We start from the raw sequence: 23,390 nt of genomic DNA, 5'->3' as shown, positions 1-23,390 counted from the left end.
CTGATGAAAAACGATGACCCGTGACCTGTCGAACTTTCTCCAGATGGTCAGAAATGGTAATTTTTAAATGTTTAACTTTTTGACTGCAAATGACTATTGCATGTGAATTAGAAGTCTTAGAACTAAAATTAGTGGGTTTAGAGTCATTTTAATGCCTGAAATTGGTCGAAATAGAAGCTTCTGAGTAGGAGAAAAAGTCTGTAAAAATGGCAATTTTGGTCACATTGAGGCTTTAAAAAGTAGTTATTCAACAGGAGGGACAATCCAAATGACATTTTGGATCAATTTTTCGACAGTCCAAAAAAATCAATTTTCTGATGAAAAACGATGACCCGTGACCTGTCGAATTTTCTCCAGATGGTCAGAAATGGTAATTTTTTAATAGTGAATTTTTTGACTGCAAATGACTATTGCATGTGAATTAGAACTCTTAGAATTAAAATTAGTGTGTTTAGAGTCATTTTAATGCCTGAAATTGGTCGAAATAGAAGCTTCTGAGTAGGAGAAAAAGTCAGTAAAAATGGCAATTTTGGTCACATTGAGGCTTTAAAAAGTAGTTATTCAACATGAGGCACAATCCAAATGACATTTTGAATCAATTTTTCGACAGTCCAAAAAATCAAATTTCTGATGAAAAACGATGACCTGTGACCTGTCGAATTTTCTCCAGATGGTCAGAAATGGTAATTTTTTAATGTTTAATTTTTTGTCTGCAAATGACTATTGCATGTGAATTAGAACTCTTAGAACTAAAATTAGTGTGTTTAGAGTCATTTTAATGCCTGAAATTGGTCGAAATAGAAGCTTCTGAGTAGGAGAGAAAGTCTGTAAAAAGGGCAATTTTGGTCACATCGAGGCTTTAAAAACTAGTTATTCAACAGGAGGGACAATCCAAATGACATTTTGAATCAATTTTTCGACAGTCCAAAAAAGCAATTTTCTGATGAAAAACGATGACCTGTGACCTGTCGAATTTTCTCCAGATGGTCAGAAATGGTAATTTTTTAATGTTTAACTTATTGACTGTAAATGACTATCGCATGTGAATTAGAACTCTTAGAACTAAAATTAGTGTGTTTAGAGTCATTTTAATGCCTGAAATTGGTCGAAATAGAAGCTTCTGAGGAGGAGAAAACGTCTGTAAAAATGGCAATTTTGGTCACATTGAGGCTATAAAATGTATTTATTCAACATGAGGCACAATCCAAATGAAATTTTGAATCAATTTTTCGACAGTCCAAAAAATCAATTTTCTGATGAAAAACGATGACCCGTGACCTGTCGAACTTTCTCCAGATGGTCAGAAATGGTAATTTTTTAATGTTTAATTTTTTGTCTGCAAATGAATATTGCATGTGAATTAGAACTCTTAGAACTAAAATTAGTGTGTTTAGAGTCATTTTAATGCCTGAAATTGGTCGAAATAGAAGCTTCTGAGTAGGAGAAAAAGTCTGTAAAAATGGCAATTTTGGTCACATTGAAGCTTTAAAAAGTAGTTATTCATAAGGAGGGACAATCCAAATGACATTTTGGATCAATTTTTCGACAGTCCAAAAAAATCAATTTTCTGATGAAAAACGATGACCCGTGACCTGTCGAATTTTCTCCAGATGGTCAGAAATGGTAATTTTTTAATGTTTAATTTATTGACTGTAAATGACTATCGCATGTGAATTAGAACTCTTAGAACTAAAAATAGTGTGTTTAGAGTCATTTTAATGCCTGAAATTGGTCGAAAAAGAAGCTTCTGAGTAGGAGAAAAAGTCGGTAAAAATGGCAATTTTGGTCACATTGAGGCTTTAAAAAGTAGTTATTCAACATGAGGCACAATCCAAATGAAATTTTGAATCAATTTTTCAACAGTCCCAAAAATCAATTTTCTGATGAAAAACGATGACCCGTGACCTGTCGAATTTTCTCCAGATGGTCTGAAATGGTAATTTTTTAATGTTTAACTTTTTTTACTGCAAAGGACTATTGCATGTGAATTAGAACTCTTAGAATTAAAATTAGTGTGTTTAGAGTCATTTTAATGCCTGAAATTGGTCGAAATAGAAGCTTCTGAGTAGGAGAATAAGTCAGTAAAAATGGCAATTTTGGTCACATTGAGGATTTAAAAAGTAGTTATTCAACATGAGGCACAATCCAAATGACTTTTTGAATCAATTTTTCGACAGTCCAAAAAATCAAATTTCTGATGAAAAACGATGATCCGTGACCTGTCGAACTTTCTCCAGATGGTCAGAAATGGTAATTTTTTAATGTTTAGTTTTTTGTCTGCAAATGAATATTGCATGTGAATTAGAACTCTTAGAACTAAAATTAGTGTGTTTAGAGTCATTTTAATGCCTGAAATTGGACGAAATAGAATCTTTTGAGGACGAGAAAAAGTCTGTAAAAATGGAAATTTTGGTCACATTGAGGCTTTAAAATGTATTTATTCAACATGAGGCACAATCCAAATGAAATTTTGAATCAATTTTTCGACAGTCCAAAAAAGCAATTTTCTGATGAAAAACGATGACCCGTGACCTGTCGAATTTTCTCCAGATGGTCAGAAATGGTAATTTTTTAATGTTCAATTTTTTGACTGTAAATGACTATTGCATGTGAATTAGAACTCTTAGAACTAAAATTAGTGTGTTTAGAGTCATTTTAATGCCTGAAATTGGTCGAAATAGAAGCTTCTGAGTAGGAGAAAAAGTCTGTAAAAAGGGCAATTTTGGTCACATCGAGGCTTCAAAAACTAGTTATTCAACAGGAGGGACAATCCAAATGACATTTTGAATCAATTTTTCGACTGTCCAAAAAAGCAATTTTCTGATGAAAAACGATGACCCGTGACCTGTCGAATTTTCTCCAGATGGTCAGAAATGGTAATTTTTTAATGTTTAACTTATTGACTGTAAATGACTGTCGCATGTGAATTAGAACTCTTAGAACTAAAATTAGTGTGTTTAGAGTCATTTTAATGCCTGAAATTGGTCGAAATAGAAGCTTCTGAGGAGGAGAAAAAGTCTGTAAAAATGGCAATTTTGGTCACATTGAGGCTTTAAAATGTATTTATTCAACATGAGGCACAATCCAAATGAAATTTTGAATCAATTTTTCAACAGTCCAAAAAAGCAATTTTCTGATGAAAAACGATGACCCGTAACCTGTCGAATTTTCTCCAGATGGTCAGAAATGGTAATTTTTTAATGTTTAATTTTTTGACTGTAAATGACTATTGCATGTGAATTAGAACTCTTAGAACTAAAATTAGTGTGTTTAGAGTCATTTTAATGCCTGAAATTGGTCGAAATAGAAGCTTCTGAGGAGGAGAAAAAGTCTGTAAAAATGGCAATTTTGGTCACATTGAGGCTTTAAAAAGTAGTTATTTAACATGAGGCACAATCCAAATGAAATTTTGAATCAATTTTTCGACAGTCCAAAAAAGCAATTTTCTGATGAAAAACGATGACCCGTGACCTGTCGAATTTTCTCCAGATGGTCAGAAATGGTAATTTTTTAATGTTCAATTTTTTGACTGTAAATGACTATTGCATGTGAATTAGAACTCTTAGAACTAAAATTAGTGTGTTTAGAGTCATTTTATTGCCTGAAATTGGTCGAAATAGAAGCTTCTGAGTAGGAGAAAAAGTCTGTAAAAATGGCAATTTTGTTCACATTGAGGCTTTAAAAAGTAGTTATTTAACAAGAGGCACAATCCAAAAGACATTTTGAATCAATTTTTCGACAGTCCAAAAAATCAAATTTCTGATGAAAAACGATGATCCGTGACCTGTTGAATTTTCTCCAGATGGTCAGAAATGGTAATTTTTTAATGTTTAATTTTTTTACTGCAAATGACTATTGCATGTGAATTAGAACTCTTAGAATTAAAATTAGTGTGTTTAGAGCCATTTTAATGCCTGAAATTGGTCAAAATAGAAGCTTCTGAGTAGGAGAAAAAGTCTTTAAAAATGGCAATTTTGGTCACATTGAAGCTTTAAAAAGTAGTTATTCAAAAGGAGGGACAATCCAAATGACATTTTGGATCAATTTTTCGACAGTCCAAAAAAACTCAATTTTCTGATGAAAAACGATGACCCGTGACCTGTCGAATTTTCTCCAGATGGTCAGAAATGGTAATTTTTTAATGTTTAACTTTTTTAACTGCACAGGACTATTGCATGTGAATTGGAACTCTTAGAATTAAAATTAGTGTGTTTAGAGTCATTTTAATGCCTGAAATTGGTCGAAATAGAAGCTTCTGAGTAGGAGAAAAAGTCAGTAAAAATGGCAATTTTGGTCACATCGAGGCTTTAAAAACTAGTTATTCAACAGGAGGGACAATCCAAATGACATTTTGAATCAATTTTTCGACAGTCCAAAAAAGCAATTTTCTGATGAAAAACGATGACCCGTGACCTGTCAAGTTTTCTCCAGATGGTCAGAAATGGTAATTTTTTAATGTTTAACTTATTGACTGTAAATGACTATCGCATGTGAATTAGAACTCTTAGAACTAAAATTAGTGTGTTTAGAGTCATTTTAATGCCTGAAATTGGTCGAAATAGAAGCTTCTGAGTAGGAGAAAAAGTCTGTAAAAAGGGCAATTTTGGTCACATCGAGGCTTCAAAAACTAGTTATTCAACAGGAGGGACAATCCAAATGACATTTTGAATCAATTTTTCGACAGTCCAAAAAATCAATTTTCTGATGAAAAACGATGACCCGTGACCTGTCGAACTTTCTCCAGATGGTCAGAAATGGTAATTTTTAAATGTTTAACTTTTTGACTGCAAATGACTATTGCATGTGAATTAGAAGTCTTAGAACTAAAATTAGTGGGTTTAGAGTCATTTTAATGCCTGAAATTGGTCGAAATAGAAGCTTCTGAGTAGGAGAAAAAGTCTGTAAAAATGGCAATTTTGGTCACATTGAGGCTTTAAAAAGTAGTTATTCAACAGGAGGGACAATCCAAATGACATTTTGGATCAATTTTTCGACAGTCCAAAAAAATCAATTTTCTGATGAAAAACGATGACCCGTGACCTGTCGAATTTTCTCCAGATGGTCAGAAATGGTAATTTTTTAATGTTTAATTTTTTGACTGTAAATGACTATTGCATGTGAATTAGAACTCTTAGAACTAAAATTAGTGTGTTTAGAGTCATTTTAATGCCTGAAATTTGTCGAAATAGAAGCTTCTGAGGAGGAGAAAAAGTCTGTAAAAATGGCAATTTTGTTCACATTGAGGCTTTAAAAAGTAGTTATTTAACATGAGGCACAATCCAAATGACATTTTGAATCAATTTTTCGACAGTCCAAAAAATCAATTTTCTGATGAAAAACGATGACCCGTGACCTGTCGAATTTTCTCCAGATGGTCAGAAATGGTAATTTTTTAATGTTTAACTTATTGACTGTAAATGACTATCGCATGTGAATTAGAACTCTTAGAACTAAAATTAGTGTGTTTAGAGTCATTTTAATGCCTGAAATTGGACGAAATAGAATCTTTTGAGGACGAGAAAAAGTCTGTAAAAATGGCAATTTTGGTCACATTGAGGCTTTAAAATGTATTTATTCAACATGAGGCACAATCCAAATGACATTTTGGATCAATTTCTCGACAGTCCAAAAAAACTCAATTTTCTGATGAAAAACGATGACCCGTGACATGTCGAATTTTCTCCAGATGGTCAGAAATGGTAATTTTTTAATGTTTATTTATTCACTGTAAATGACTATCGCATGTGAATTAGAACTCTTAGAACTAAAAATAGTGTGTTTAGAGTCATTTTAATGCCTGAAATTGGTCGAAAAAGAAGTTTCTGAGTAGGAGAAAAAGTTGGTAAAAATGGCAATTTTGGTCACATTGAGGCTTTAAAAAGTAGTTATTCAACATGAGGCACAATCCAAATGAAATTTTGAATCAATTTTTCGACAGTCCAAAAAATCAATTTTCTGATGAAAAACGATGACCCATGACCTGTCGAATTTTCTCCAGATGGTCTGAAATGGTAATTTTTTAATGTTTAACTTTTTTAACTGCACAGGACTATTGCATGTGAATTAGAACTCTTAGAATTAAAATTAGTGTGTTTAGAGTCATTTTAATGCCTGAAATTGGTCGAAATAGAAGCTTCTGAGTAGGAGAAAAAGTCTGTAAAAATGGCAATTTTGGTCACATTGAGGATTTAAAAAGTAGTTATTCAACATGAGGCACAATCCAAATGACATTTTGAATCAATTTTTCGACAGTCCAAAAAATCAAATTTCTGATGAAAAACGATGATCCGTGACCTGTCGAACTTTCTCCAGATGGTCAGAAATGGTAATTTTTTAATGTTTAGTTTTTTGTCTGCAAATGAATATTGCATGTGAATTAGAACTCTTAGAACTAAAATTAGTGTGTTTAGAGTCATTTTAATGCCTGAAATTGGTCGAAATAGAAGCTTCTGAGTAGGAGAAAAAGTCTGTAAAAAGGGCAATTTTGGTCACATCGAGGCTTCAAAAACTAGTTATTCAACAGGAGGGACAATCCAAATGACATTTTGAATCAATTTTTCGACAGTCCAAAAAATCAATTTTCTGATGAAAAACGATGACCCGTGACCTGTCGAACTTTCTCCAGATGGTCAGGAATGGTAATTTTTAAATGTTTAACTTTTTGACTGCAAATGACTATTGCATGTGAATTAGAAGTCTTAGAACTAAAATTAGTGGGTTTAGAGTCATTTTAATGCCTGAAATTGGTCGAAATAGAAGCTTCTGAGTAGGAGAAAAAGTCTGTAAAAATGGCAATTTTGGTCACATTGAGGCTTTAAAAAGTAGTTATTCAACAGGAGGGACAATCCAAATGACATTTTGGATCAATTTTTCGACAGTCCAAAAAAATCAATTTTCGGATGAAAAACGATGACCCGTGACCTGTCGAATTTTCTCCAGATGGTCAGAAATGGTAATTTTTTATTGTTTAATTTTTTGACTGTAAATGACTATTGCATGTGAATTAGAACTCTTAGAACTAAAATTAGTGTGTTTAGAGTCATTTTAATGCCTGAAATTTGTCGAAATAGAAGCTTCTGAGGAGGAGAAAAAGTCTGTAAAAATGGCAATTTTGGTCACATTGAGGCTTTAAAATGTATTTATTCAACATGAGGCACAATCCAAATGAAATTTTGAATCAATTTTTCGACAGTCCAAAAAAGCAATTTTCTGATGAAAAACGATGACCCGAAGTAACCTGTCGAATTTTCTCCAGATGGTCAGAAATGGTAATTTTTTAATGTTTAATTTTTTGACTGTAAATGACTATTGCATGTGAATTAGAACTCTTAGAACTAAAATTAGTGTGTTTAGAGTCATTTTAATGCCTGAAATTGGTCGAAATAGAAGCTTCTGAGGAGGAGAAAAAGTCTGTAAAAATGGCAATTTTGGTCACATTGAGGCTTTAAAAAGTAGTTATTTAACATGAGGCACAATCCAAATGACATTTTGAATCAATTTTTCGACAGTCCAAAAAATCAATTTTCTGATGAAAAACGATGACCCGTGACCTGTCGAATTTTCTCCAGATGGTCAGAAATGGTAATTTTTTAATGTTTAACTTATTGACTGTAAATGACTATCGCATGTGAATTAGAACTCTTAGAACTAAAATTAGTGTGTTTAGAGTCATTTTAATGCCTGAAATTGGACGAAATAGAATCTTTTGAGGACGAGAAAAAGTCTGTAAAAATGGAAATTTTGGTCACATTGAGGCTTTAAAATGTATTTATTCAACATGAGGCACAATCCAAATGAAATTTTGAATCAATTTTTCGACAGTCCAAAAAAGCAATTTTCTGATGAAAAACGATGACCCGTGACCTGTCGAATTTTCTCCAGATGGTCAGAAATGGTAATTTTTTAATGTTCAATTTTTTGACTGTAAATGACTATTGCATGTGAATTAGAACTCTTAGAACTAAAATTAGTGTGTTTAGAGTCATTTTATTGCCTGAAATTGGTCGAAATAGAAGCTTCTGAGTAGGAGAAAAAGTCTGTAAAAATGGCAATTTTGTTCACATTGAGGCTTTAAAAAGTAGTTATTTAACATGAGGCACAATCCAAAAGACATTTTGAATCAATTTTTCGACAGTCCAAAAAATCAAATTTCTGATGAAAAACGATGATCCGTGACCTGTCGAATTTTCTCCAGATGGTCAGAAATGGTAATTTTTTAATGTTTAATTTTTTTACTGCAAATGACTATTGCATGTGAATTAGAACTCTTAGAATTAAAATTAGTGTGTTTAGAGTCATTTTAATGCCTGAAATTGGTCGAAATAGAAGCTTCTGAGTAGGAGAAAAAGTCAGTAAAAATGGCAATTTTGGTCACATTGAGGCTTTAAAAAGTAGTTATTCAACATGAGGCACAATCCAAATGAAATTTTGAATCAATTTTTCGACAGTCCAAAAAATCAATTTTCTGATGAAAAACGATGACCCATGACCTGTCGAATTTTCTCCAGATGGTCTGAAATGGTAATTTTTTAATGTTTAACTTTTTTAACTGCACAGGACTATTGCATGTGAATTGGAACTCTTAGAATTAAAATTAGTGTGTTTAGAGTCATTTTAATGCCTGAAATTGGTCGAAATAGAAGCTTCTGAGTAGGAGAAAAAGTCAGTAAAAATGGCAATTTTGGTCACATTGAGGCTTTAAAAAGTCGTTATTCAACATGAGGCACAATCCAAATGACATTTTGAATCAATTTTTCGACAGTCCAAAAAATCAAATTTCTGATGAAAAACGATGATCCATGACCTGTCAAACTTTCTCCAGATGGTCAGAAATGGTAATTTTTTAATGTTTAATTTTTTGTCTGCAAATGAATATTGCATGTGAATTAGAACTCTTAGAACTAAAATTAGTGTGTTTAGAGTCATTTTAATGCCTGAAATTGGTCGAAATAGAAGCTTCTGAGTAGGAGAAAAAGTCTGTAAAAATGGCAATTTTGGTCACATCGAGGCTTTAAAAACTAGTTATTCAACAGGAGGGACAATCCAAATGACATTTTGAATCAATTTTTGGACAGTCCAAAAAAGCAATTTTCTGATGAAAAACGATGACCTGTGACCTGTCAAATTTTCTCCAGATGGTCAGAAATGGTAATTTTTTAATGTTTAACTTATTGACTGTAAATGACTATCGCATGTGAATTAGAACTCTTAGAACTAAAATTAGTGTGTTTAGAGTCATTTTAATGCCTGAAATTGGACGAAAAAGAATCTTTTGAGGACGAGAAAAAGTCTGTGAAAATGGCAATTTTGGTCACATTGAGGCTTTAAAATGTATTTATTCAACAAGAGGCACAATCCAAATGAAATTTTGAATCAATTTTTCGACAGTCCAAAAAAGCAATTTTCTGATGAAAAACGATGACCCGTGACCTGTCGAATTTTCTCCAGATGGTCAGAAATGGTAATTTTTTTATGTTAAATTTTTTGTCTGCAAATGACTATTGCATGTGAATTAGAAATCTTAGAACTAAAATTAGTGTGTTTAGAGTCATTTTAATGCCTGAAATTGGTCGAAATAGAAGCTTCTGAGTAGGAGAAAAAGTCTGTAAAAAGGGCAATTTTGGTCACATCGAGGCTTCAAAAACTAGTTATTCAACAGGAGGGACAATCCAAATGACATTTTGAATCAATTTTTCGACAGTCCAAAAAAATCAATTTTCTGATGAAAAACGATGACCCGTGACCTGTCGAATTTTCTCCAGATGGTCAGAAATGGTAATTTTTTAATGTTTATTTATTGACTGTAAATGACTATCGCATGTGAATTAAAACTCTTAGAACTAAAACTAGTGTGTTTAGTGTCATTTTAATGCCTGAAATTGGTCAAAATAGAAGCTTCTGAGTTGGAGAAAAAGTCTGTAAAAATGGCAATTTTGGTCACATTGAGGCTTTAAAAAGTAGTTATTTAACATGAGGCACAATCCAAATGACATTTTGAATCAATTTTTCGACAGTCCAAAAAATCAATTTTCTGATGAAAAACGATGACCCGTGACCTGTCGAATTTTCTCCAGATGGTCAGAAATGGTAATTTTTTAATGTTTAACTTATTGACTGTAAATGACAATCGCATGTGAATTAGAACTCTTAGAACTAAAATTAGTGTGTTTAGAGTCATTTTAATGCCTGAAATTGGACGAAATAGAATCTTTTGAGGACGAGAAAAAGTCTGTAAAAATGGCAATTTTGGTCACATTGAGGCTTTAAAATGTATTTATTCAACATGAGGCACAATCCAAATGAAATTTTGAATCAATTTTTCGACAGTCCAAAAAAGCAATTTTCTGATGAAAAACGATGACCCGTGACCTGTCGAATTTTCTCCAGATGGTCAGAAATGGTAATTTTTTAATGTTGAATTTTTTGACTGTAAATGACTATTGCATGTGAATTAGAACTCTTAGAACTAAAATTAGTGTGTTTAGAGTGATTTTAATGCCTGAAATCGGTCGAAATAGAAGCTTCTGAGTAGGAGAAAAAGTCTGTAAAAATGGCAATTTTGTTCACATTGAGGCTTTAAAAGTAGTTATTTAACATGAGGCACAATCCAAAAGACATTTTGAATCAATTTTTCGACAGTCCAAAAAATCAAATTTCTGATGAAAAACGATGATCCGTGACCTGTCGAATTTTCTCCAGATGGTCAGAAATGGTAATTTTTTAATGTTTAATTTTTTGACTGCAAATGACTATTGCATGTGAATTAGAACTCTTAGAATTAAAATTAGTGTGTTTAGAGTCATTTTAATGCCTGAAATTGGTCGAAATAGAAGCTTCTGAGTAGGAGAAAAAGTCTGTAAAAATGGCAATTTTGGTCATATTGAAGCTTTAAAAAGTAGTTATTCAAAAGGAGGGACAATCCAAATGACATTTTGGATCAATTTTTCGACAGTCCAAAAAAACTCAATTTTCTGATGAAAAACGATGACCCGTGACCTGTCGAATTTTCTCCAGATGGTCAGAAATGGTAATTTTTTAATGTTTATTTATTGACTGTAAATGACTATCGCATGTGAATTAGAACTCTTAGAATTAAAATTAGTGTGTTTAGAGTCATTTTAATGCCTGAAATTGGTCGAAATAGAAGCTTCTGAGTAGGAGAAAAAGTCAGTAAAAATGGCAATTTTGGTCACATTGAGGCTTTAAAAAGTAGTTATTCAACATGAGGCACAATCCAAATGACATTTTGAATCAATTTTTCGACAGTCCAAAAAATCAAATTTCTGATGAAAAACGATGACCTGTGACCTGTCGAATTTTCTCCAGATGGTCAGAAATGGTAATTTTTTAATGTTTAATTTTTTGTCTGCAAATGACTATTGCATGTGAATTAGAACTCTTAGAACTAAAATTAGTGTGTTTAGAGTCATTTTAATGCCTGAAATTGATCGAAATAGAAGCTTCTGAGTAGGAGAGAAAGTCTGTAAAAAGGGCAATTTTGGTCACATCGAGGCTTTAAAAACTAGTTATTCAACAGGAGGGACAATCCAAATGACATTTTGAATCAATTTTTCGACAGTCCAAAAAAGCAATTTTCTGATGAAAAACGATGACCTGTGACCTGTCGAATTTTCTCCAGATGGTCAGAAATGGTAATTTTTTAATGTTTAACTTATTGACTGTAAATGACTATCGCATGTGAATTAGAACTCTTAGAACTAAAATTAGTGTGTTTAGAGTCATTTTAATGCCTGAAATTGGTCGAAATAGAAGCTTCTGAGGAGGAGAAAACGTCTGTAAAAATGGCAATTTTGGTCACATTGAGGCTTTAAAATGTATGTATTCAACATGAGGCACAATCCAAATGAAATTTTGAATCAATTTTTCGACAGTCCAAAAAATCAATTTTCTGATGAAAAACGATGACCCGTGACCTGTCGAACTTTCTCCAGATGGTCAGAAATGGTAATTTTTTAATGTTTAATTTTTTGTCTGCAAATGAATATTGCATGTGAATTAGAACTCTTAGAACTAAAATTAGTGTGTTTAGAGTCATTTTAATGCCTGAAATTGGTCGAAATAGAAGCTTCTGAGTAGGAGAAAAAGTCTGTAAAAATGGCAATTTTGGTCACATTGAAGCTTTAAAAAGTAGTTATTCATAAGGAGGGACAATCCAAATGACATTTTGGATCAATTTTTCGACAGTCCAAAAAAATCAATTTTCTGATGAAAAACGATGACCCGTGACCTGTCGAATTTTCTCCAGATGGTCAGAAATGGTAATTTTTTAATGTTTAATTTATTGACTGTAAATGACTATCGCATGTGAATTAGAACTCTTAGAACTAAAAATAGTGTGTTTAGAGTCATTTTAATGCCTGAAATTGGTCGAAAAAGAAGCTTCTGAGTAGGAGAAAAAGTCGGTAAAAATGGCAATTTTGGTCACATTGAGGCTTTAAAAAGTAGTTATTCAACATGAGGCACAATCCAAATGAAATTTTGAATCAATTTTTCAACAGTCCCAAAAATCAATTTTCTGATGAAAAACGATGACCCGTGACCTGTCGAATTTTCTCCAGATGGTCTGAAATGGTAATTTTTTAATGTTTAACTTTTTTTACTGCAAAGGACTATTGCATGTGAATTAGAACTCTTAGAATTAAAATTAGTGTGTTTAGAGTCATTTTAATGCCTGAAATTGGTCGAAATAGAAGCTTCTGAGTAGGAGAATAAGTCAGTAAAAATGGCAATTTTGGTCACATTGAGGATTTAAAAAGTAGTTATTCAACATGAGGCACAATCCAAATGACTTTTTGAATCAATTTTTCGACAGTCCAAAAAATCAAATTTCTGATGAAAAACGATGATCCGTGACCTGTCGAACTTTCTCCAGATGGTCAGAAATGGTAATTTTTTAATGTTTAGTTTTTTGTCTGCAAATGAATATTGCATGTGAATTAGAACTCTTAGAACTAAAATTAGTGTGTTTAGAGTCATTTTAATGCCTGAAAGTGGACGAAATAGAATCTTTTGAGGACGAGAAAAAGTCTGTAAAAATGGAAATTTTGGTCACATTGAGGCTTTAAAATGTATTTATTCAACATGAGGCACAATCCAAATGAAATTTTGAATCAATTTTTCGACAGTCCAAAAAAGCAATTTTCTGATGAAAAACGATGACCCGTGACCTGTCGAATTTTCTCCAGATGGTCAGAAATGGTAATTTTTTAATGTTCAATTTTTTGACTGTAAATGACTATTGCATGTGAATTAGAACTCTTAGAACTAAAATTAGTGTGTTTAGAGTCATTTTAATGCCTGAAATTGGTCGAAATAGAAGCTTCTGAGTAGGAGAAAAAGTCTGTAAAAAGGGCAATTTTGGTCACATCGAGGCTTCAAAAACTAGTTATTCAACAGGAGGGACAATCCAAATGACATTTTGAATCAATTTTTCGACTGTCCAAAAAAGCAATTTTCTGATGAAAAACGATGACCCGTGACCTGTCGAATTTTCTCCAGATGGTCAGAAATGGTAATTTTTTAATGTTTAATTTTTTGACTGTAAATGACTATTGCATGTGAATTAGAACTCTTAGAACTAAAATTAGTGTGTTTAGAGTCATTTTAATGCCTGAAATTGGTCGAAATAGAAGCTTCTGAGGAGGAGAAAAAGTCTGTAAAAATGGCAATTTTGGTCACATTGAGGCTTTAAAAAGTAGTTATTTAACATGAGGCACAATCCAAATGAAATTTTGAATCAATTTTTCGACAGTCCAAAAAAGCAATTTTCTGATGAAAAACGATGACCCGTGACCTGTCGAATTTTCTCCAGATGGTCAGAAATGGTAATTTTTTAATGTTCAATTTTTTGACTGTAAATGACTATTGCATGTGAATTAGAACTCTTAGAACTAAAATTAGTGTGTTTAGAGTCATTTTATTGCCTGAAATTGGTCGAAATAGAAGCTTCTGAGTAGGAGAAAAAGTCTGTAAAAATGGCAATTTTGTTCACATTGAGGCTTTAAAAAGTAGTTATTTAACATGAGGCACAATCCAAAAGACATTTTGAATCAATGTTTCGACAGTCCAAAAAATCAAATTTCTGATGAAAAACGATGATCCGTGACCTGTCAAATTTTCTCCAGATGGTCAGAAATGGTAATTTTTTAATGTTTAATTTTTTTACTGCAAATGACTATTGCATGTGAATTAGAACTCTTAGAACTAAAATTAGTGTGTTTAGAGTCATTTTATTGCCTGAAATTGGTCGAAATAGAAGCTTCTGAGTAGGAGAAAAAGTCTTTAAAAATGGCAATTTTGGTCACATTGAAGCTTTAAAAAGTAGTTATTCAAAAGGAGGGACAATCCAAATGACATTTTGGATCAATTTTTCGACAGTCCAAAAAAACTCAATTTTCTGATGAAAAACGATGACCCGTGACCTGTCGAATTTTCTCCAGATGGTCAGAAATGGTAATTTTTTAATGTTTAATTTATTGACTGTAAATGACTATCGCATGTGAATTAGAACTCTTAGAACTAAAATTAGTGTGTTTAGAGTCATTTTAATGCCTGAAATTGGTCGGAAAAGAAGCTTCTGAGTAGGAGAAAAAGTTGGTAAAAATGGCAATTTTGGTCACATTGAGGCTTTAAAAAGTAGTTATTCAACATGAGGCACAATCCAAATGAAATTTTGAATCAATTTTTCGACAGTCCAAAAAATCAATTTTCTGATGAAAAACGATGACCCATGACCTGTCGAATTTTCTCCAGATGGTCTGAAATGGTAATTTTTTAATGTTTAACTTTTTTAACTGCACAGGACTATTGCATGTGAATTGGAACTCTTAGAATTAAAATTAGTGTGTTTAGAGTCATTTTAATGCCTGAAATTGGTCGAAATAGAAGCTTCTGAGTAGGAGAAAAAGTCAGTAAAAATGGCAATTTTGGTCACATCGAGGCTTTAAAAACTAGTTATTCAACAGGAGGGACAATCCAAATGACATTTTGAATCAATTTTTCGACAGTTCAAAAAAGCAATTTTCTGATGAAAAACGATGACCCGTGACCTGTCAAATTTTCTCCAGATGGTCAGAAATGGTAATTTTTTAATGTTTAACTTATTGACTGTAAATGACTATCGCATGTGAATTAGAACTCTTAGAACTAAAATTAGTGTGTTTAGAGTCATTTTAATGCCTGAAATTGGTCGAAATAGAAGCTTCTGAGTAGGAGAAAAAGTCTGTAAAAAGGGCAATTTTGGTCACATCGAGGCTTCAAAAACTAGTTATTCAACAGGAGGGACAATCCAAATGACATTTTGAATCAATTTTTCGACAGTCCAAAAAATCAATTTTCTGATGAAAAACGATGACCCGTGACCTGTCGAACTTTCTCCAGATGGTCAGAAATGGTAATTTTTAAATGTTTAACTTTTTGACTGCAAATGACTATTGCATGTGAATTAGAAGTCTTAGAACTAAAATTAGTGGGTTTAGAGTCATTTTAATGCCTGAAATTGGTCGAAATAGAAGCTTCTGAGTAGGAGAAAAAGTCTGTAAAAATGGCAATTTTGGTCACATTGAGGCTTTAAAAAGTAGTTATTCAACAGGAGGGACAATCCAAATGACATTTTGGATCAATTTTTCGACAGTCCAAAAAAATCAATTTTCTGATGAAAAACGATGACCTGTGACCTGTCGAATTTTCTCCAGATGGTCAGAAATGGTAATTTTTTAATGTTTAATTTTTTGACTGTAAATGACTATTGCATGTGAATTAGAACTCTTAGAACTAAAATTAGTGTGTTTAGAGTCATTTTAATGCCTGAAATTTGTCGAAATAGAAGCTTCTGAGGAGGAGAAAAAGTCTGTAAAAATGGCAATTTTGTTCACATTGAGGCTTTAAAAAGTAGTTATTTAACATGAGGCACAATCCAAATGACATTTTGAATCAATTTTTCGACAGTCCAAAAAATCAATTTTCTGATGAAAAACGATGACCCGTGACCTGTCGAATTTTCTCCAGATGGTCAGAAATGGTAATTTTTTAATGTTTAACTTATTGACTGTAAATGACTATCGCATGTGAATTAGAACTCTTAGAACTAAAATTAGTGTGTTTAGAGTCATTTTAATGCCTGAAATTGGACGAAATAGAATCTTTTGAGGACGAGAAAAAGTCTGTAAAAATGGCAATTTTGGTCACATTGAGGCTTTAAAATGTATTTATTCAACATGAGGCACAATCCAAATGACATTTTGAATCAATTTTTCGACAGTCCAAAAAATCAATTTTCTGATGAAAAACGATGACCCGTGACCTGTCGAACTTTCTCCAGATGGTCAGAAATGGTAATTTTTAAATGTTTAACTTTTTGACTGCAAATGACTATTGCATGTGAATTAGAAGTCTTAGAACTAAAATTAGTGGGTTTAGAGTCATTTTAATGCCTGAAATTGGTCGAAATAGAAGCTTCTGAGTAGGAGAAAAAGTCTGTAAAAATGGCAATTTTGGTCACATTGAGGCTTTAAAAAGTAGTTATTCAACAGGAGGGACAATCCAAATGACATTTTGGATCAATTTTTCGACAGTCCAAAAAAATCAATTTTCTGATGAAAAACGATGACCCGTGACCTGTCGAATTTTCTCCAGATGGTCAGAAATGGTAATTTTTTAATGTTTAATTTTTTGACTGTAAATGACTATTGCATGTGAATTAGAACTCTTAGAACTAAAATTAGTGTGTTTAGAGTCATTTTAATGCCTGAAATTTGTCGAAATAGAAGCTTCTGAGGAGGAGAAAAAGTCTGTAAAAATGGCAATTTTGTTCACATTGAGGCTTTAAAAAGTAGTTATTTAACATGAGGCACAATCCAAATGACATTTTGAATCAATTTTTCGACAGTCCAAAAAATCAATTTTCTGATGAAAAACGATGACCCGTGACCTGTCGAATTTTCTCCAGATGGTCAGAAATGGTAATTTTTTAATGTTTAACTTATTGACTGTAAATGACTATCGCATGTGAATTAGAACTCTTAGAACTAAAATTAGTGTGTTTAGAGTCATTTTAATGCCTGAAATTGGACGAAATAGAATCTTTTGAGGACGAGAAAAAGTCTGTAAAAATGGCAATTTTGGTCACATTGAGGCTTTAAAATGTATTTATTCAACATGAGGCACAATCCAAATGACATTTTGGATCAATTTCTCGACAGTCCAAAAAAACTCAATTTTCTGATGAAAAACGATGACCCGTGACCTGTCGAATTTTCTCCAGATGGTCAGAAATGGTAATTTTTTAATGTTTATTTATTCACTGTAAATGACTATCGCATGTGAATTAGAACTCTTAGAACTAAAAATAGTGTGTTTAGAGTCATTTTAATGCCTGAAATTGGTCGAAAAAGAAGCTTCTGAGTAGGAGAAAAAGTTGGTAAAAATGGCAATTTTGGTCACATTGAGGCTTTAAAAAGTAGTTATCAACATGAGGCACAATCCAAATGAAATTTTGAATCAATTTTTCGACAGTCCAAAAAATCAATTTTCTGATGAAAAACGATGACCCATGACCTGTCGAATTTTCTCCAGATGGTCTGAAATGGTAATTTTTTAATGTTTAACTTTTTTAACTGCACAGGACTATTGCATGTGAATTAGAACTCTTAGAATTAAAATTAGTGTGTTTAGAGTCATTTTAATGCCTGAAATTGGTCGAAATAGAAGCTTCTGAGTAGGAGAAAAAGTCTGTAAAAATGGCAATTTTGGTCACATTGAGGATTTAAAAAGTAGTTATTCAACATAAGGCACAATCCAAATGACATTTTGAATCAATTTTTCGACAGTCCAAAAAATCAAATTTCTGATGAAAAACGATGATCCGTGACCTGTCGAACTTTCTCCAGATGGTCAGAAATGGTAATTTTTTAATGTTTAGTTTTTTGTCTGCAAATGAATATTGCATGTGAATTAGAACTCTTAGAACTAAAATTAGTGTGTTTAGAGTCATTTTAATGCCTGAAATTGGTCGAAATAGAAGCTTCTGAGTAGGAGAAAAAGTCTGTAAAAAGGGCAATTTTGGTCACATCGAGGCTTCAAAAACTAGTTATTCAACAGGAGGGACAATCCAAATGACATTTTGAATCAATTTTTCGACAGTCCAAAAAATCAATTTTCTGATGAAAAACGATGACCCGTGACCTGTCGAACTTTCTCCAGATGGTCAGGAATGGTAATTTTTAAATGTTTAACTTTTTGACTGCAAATGACTATTGCATGTGAATTAGAAGTCTTAGAACTAAAATTAGTGGGTTTAGAGTCATTTTAATGCCTGAAATTGGTCGAAATAGAAGCTTCTGAGTAGGAGAAAAAGTCTGTAAAAATGGCAATTTTGGTCACATTGAGGCTTTAAAAAGTAGTTATTCAACAGGAGGGACAATCCAAATGACATTTTGGATCAATTTTTCGACAGTCCAAAAAAATCAATTTTCGGATGAAAAACGATAACCCGTGACCTGTCGAATTTTCTCCAGATGGTCAGAAATGGTAATTTTTTATTGTTTAATTTTTTGACTGTAAATGACTTTTGCATGTGAATTAGAACTCTTAGAACTAAAATTAGTGTGTTTAGAGTCATTTTAATGCCTGAAATTTGTCGAAATAGAAGCTTCTGAGGAGGAGAAAAAGTCTGTAAAAATGGCAATTTTGTTCACATTGAGGCTTTAAAAAGTAGTTATTTAACATGAGGCACAATCCAAATGACATTTTGAATCAATTTTTCGACAGTCCAAAAAATCAATTTTCTGATGAAAAACGATGACCCGTGACCTGTCGAATTTTCTCCAGATGGTCAGAAATGGTAATTTTTTAATGTTTAACTTATTGACTGTAAATGACTATCGCATGTGAATTAGAACTCTTAGAACTAAAATTAGTGTGTTTAGAGTCATTTTAATGCCTGAAATTGGACGAAATAGAATCTTTTGAGGACGGGAAAAAGTCTGTAAAAATGGCAATTTTGGTCACATTGAGGCTTTAAAATGTATTTATTCAACATGAGGCACAATCCAAATGACATTTTGGATCAATTTCTCGACAGTCCAAAAAAACTCAGTTTTCTGATGAAAAACGATGACCCGTGACCTGTCGAATTTTCTCCAGATGGTCAGAAATGGTAATTTTTTAATGTTTATTTATTCACTGTAAATGACTATCGCATGTGAATTAGAACTCTTAGAACTAAAAATAGTGTGTTTAGAGTCATTTTAATGCCTGAAATTGGTCGAAAAAGAAGCTTCTGAGTAGGAGAAAAAGTTGGTAAAAATGGCAATTTTGGTCACATTGAGGCTTTAAAAAGTAGTTATTCAACATGAGGCACAATCCAAATGAAATTTTGAATCAATTTTTCGACAGTCCAAAAAATCAATTTTCTGATGAAAAACGATGACCCATGACCTGTCGAATTTTCTCCAGATGGTCTGAAATGGTAATTTTTTAATGTTTAACTTTTTTAACTGCACAGGACTATTGCATGTGAATTAGAACTCTTAGAACTAAAATTAGTGTGTTTAGAGTCATTTTATTGCCTGAAATTGGTCGAAATAGAAGCTTCTGAGTAGGAGAATAAGTCAGTAAAAATGGCAATTTTGGTCACATTGAGGATTTAAAAAGTAGTTATTCAACATGAGGCACAATCCAAATGACTTTTTGAATCAATTTTTCGACAGTCCAAAAAATCAAATTTCTGATGAAAAACGATGATCCGTGACCTGTCGAACTTTCTCCAGATGGTCAGAAATGGTAATTTTTTAATGTTTAGTTTTTTGTCTGCAAATGAATATTGCATGTGAATTAGAACTCTTAGAACTAAAATTAGTGTGTTTAGAGTCATTTTAATGCCTGAAAGTGGACGAAATAGAATCTTTTGAGGACGAGAAAAAGTCTGTAAAAATGGAAATTTTGGTCACATTGAGGCTTTAAAATGTATTTATTCAACATGAGGCACAATCCAAATGAAATTTTGAATCAATTTTTCGACAGTCCAAAAAAGCAATTTTCTGATGAAAAACGATGACCCGTGACCTGTCGAATTTTCTCCAGATGGTCAGAAATGGTAATTTTTTAATGTTCAATTTTTTGACTGTAAATGACTATTGCATGTGAATTAGAACTCTTAGAACTAAAATTAGTGTGTTTAGAGTCATTTTAATGCCTGAAATTGGTCGAAATAGAAGCTTCTGAGTAGGAGAAAAAGTCTGTAAAAAGGGCAATTTTGGTCACATCGAGGCTTCAAAAACTAGTTATTCAACAGGAGGGACAATCCAAATGACATTTTGAATCAATTTTTCGACTGTCCAAAAAAGCAATTTTCTGATGAAAAACGATGACCCGTGACCTGTCGAATTTTCTCCAGATGGTCAGAAATGGTAATTTTTTAATGTTTAATTTTTTGACTGTAAATGACTATTGCATGTGAATTAGAACTCTTAGAACTAAAATTAGTGTGTTTAGAGTCATTTTAATGCCTGAAATTGGTCGAAATAGAAGCTTCTGAGGAGGAGAAAAAGTCTGTAAAAATGGCAATTTTGGTCACATTGAGGCTTTAAAAAGTAGTTATTTAACATGAGGCACAATCCAAATGAAATTTTGAATCAATTTTTCGACAGTCCAAAAAAGCAATTTTCTGATGAAAAACGATGACCCGTGACCTGTCGAATTTTCTCCAGATGGTCAGAAATGGTAATTTTTTAATGTTCAATTTTTTGACTGTAAATGACTATTGCATGTGAATTAGAACTCTTAGAACTAAAATTAGTGTGTTTAGAGTCATTTTATTGCCTGAAATTGGTCGAAATAGAAGCTTCTGAGTAGGAGAAAAAGTCTGTAAAAATGGCAATTTTGTTCACATTGAGGCTTTAAAAAGTAGTTATTTAACATGAGGCACAATCCAAAAGACATTTTGAATCAATGTTTCGACAGTCCAAAAAATCAAATTTCTGATGAAAAACGATGATCCGTGACCTGTCAAATTTTCTCCAGATGGTCAGAAATGGTAATTTTTTAATGTTTAATTTTTTTACTGCAAATGACTATTGCATGTGAATTAGAACTCTTAGAACTAAAATTAGTGTGTTTAGAGTCATTTTATTGCCTGAAATTGGTCGAAATAGAAGCTTCTGAGTAGGAGAAAAAGTCTTTAAAAATGGCAATTTTGGTCACATTGAAGCTTTAAAAAGTAGTTATTCAAAAGGAGGGACAATCCAAATGACATTTTGGATCAATTTTTCGACAGTCCAAAAAAACTCAATTTTCTGATGAAAAACGATGACCCGTGACCTGTCGAATTTTCTCCAGATGGTCAGAAATGGTAATTTTTTAATGTTTAATTTATTGACTGTAAATGACTATCGCATGTGAATTAGAACTCTTAGAACTAAAATTAGTGTGTTTAGAGTCATTTTAATGCCTGAAATTGGTCGGAAAAGAAGCTTCTGAGTAGGAGAAAAAGTTGGTAAAAATGGCAATTTTGGTCACATTGAGGCTTTAAAAAGTAGTTATTCAACATGAGGCACAATCCAAATGAAATTTTGAATCAATTTTTCGACAGTCCAAAAAATCAATTTTCTGATGAAAAACGATGACCCATGACCTGTCGAATTTTCTCCAGATGGTCTGAAATGGTAATTTTTTAATGTTTAACTTTTTTAACTGCACAGGACTATTGCATGTGAATTGGAACTCTTAGAATTAAAATTAGTGTGTTTAGAGTCATTTTAATGCCTGAAATTGGTCGAAATAGAAGCTTCTGAGTAGGAGAAAAAGTCAGTAAAAATGGCAATTTTGGTCACATCGAGGCTTTAAAAACTAGTTATTCAACAGGAGGGACAATCCAAATGACATTTTGAATCAATTTTTTGACAGTTCAAAAAAGCAATTTTCTGATGAAAAACGATGACCCGTGACCTGTCAAATTTTCTCCAGATGGTCAGAAATGGTAATTTTTTAATGTTTAACTTATTGACTGTAAATGACTATCGCATGTGAATTAGAACTCTTAGAACTAAAATTAGTGTGTTTAGAGTCATTTTAATGCCTGAAATTGGTCGAAATAGAAGCTTCTGAGTAGGAGAAAAAGTCTGTAAAAAGGGCAATTTTGGTCACATCGAGGCTTCAAAAACTAGTTATTCAACAGGAGGGACAATCCAAATGACATTTTGAATCAATTTTTCGACAGTCCAAAAAATCAATTTTCTGATGAAAAACGATGACCCGTGACCTGTCGAACTTTCTCCAGATGGTCAGAAATGGTAATTTTTAAATGTTTAACTTTTTGACTGCAAATGACTATTGCATGTGAATTAGAAGTCTTAGAACTAAAATTAGTGGGTTTAGAGTCATTTTAATGCCTGAAATTGGTCGAAATAGAAGCTTCTGAGTAGGAGAAAAAGTCTGTAAAAATGGCAATTTTGGTCACATTGAGGCTTTAAAAAGTAGTTATTCAACAGGAGGGACAATCCAAATGACATTTTGGATCAATTTTTCGACAGTCCAAAAAAATCAATTTTCTGATGAAAAACGATGACCCGTGACCTGTCGAATTTTCTCCAGATGGTCAGAAATGGTAATTTTTTAATGTTTAATTTTTTGACTGTAAATGACTATTGCATGTGAATTAGAACTCTTAGAACTAAAATTAGTGTGTTTAGAGTCATTTTAATGCCTGAAATTTGTCGAAATAGAAGCTTCTGAGGAGGAGAAAAAGTCTGTAAAAATGGCAATTTTGTTCACATTGAGGCTTTAAAAAGTAGTTATTTAACATGAGGCACAATCCAAATGACATTTTGAATCAATTTTTCGACAGTCCAAAAAATCAATTTTCTGATGAAAAACGATGACCCGTGACCTGTCGAATTTTCTCCAGATGGTCAGAAATGGTAATTTTTTAATGTTTAACTTATTGACTGTAAATGACTATCGCATGTGAATTAGAACTCTTAGAACTAAAATTAGTGTGTTTAGAGTCATTTTAATGCCTGAAATTGGACGAAATAGAATCTTTTGAGGACGAGAAAAAGTCTGTAAAAATGGCAATTTTGGTCACATTGAGGCTTTAAAATGTATTTATTCAACATGAGGCACAATCCAAATGACATTTTGGATCAATTTCTCGACAGTCCAAAAAAACTCAATTTTCTGATGAAAAACGATGACCCGTGACCTGTCGAATTTTCTCCAGATGGTCAGAAATGGTAATTTTTTAATGTTTATTTATTCACTGTAAATGACTATCGCATGTGAATTAGAACTCTTAGAACTAAAAATAGTGTGTTTAGAGTCATTTTAATGCCTGAAATTGGTCGAAAAAGAAGCTTCTGAGTAGGAGAAAAAGT

The sequence above is a fragment of the Triturus cristatus genome, chromosome 1_2 (assembly GCF_964204655.1).
Source record: "Triturus cristatus chromosome 1_2, aTriCri1.1, whole genome shotgun sequence".
NCBI classification, from domain to species: Eukaryota; Metazoa; Chordata; class Amphibia; order Caudata; family Salamandridae; genus Triturus; species Triturus cristatus.
This window is presented reverse-complemented; position numbering follows the sequence as displayed.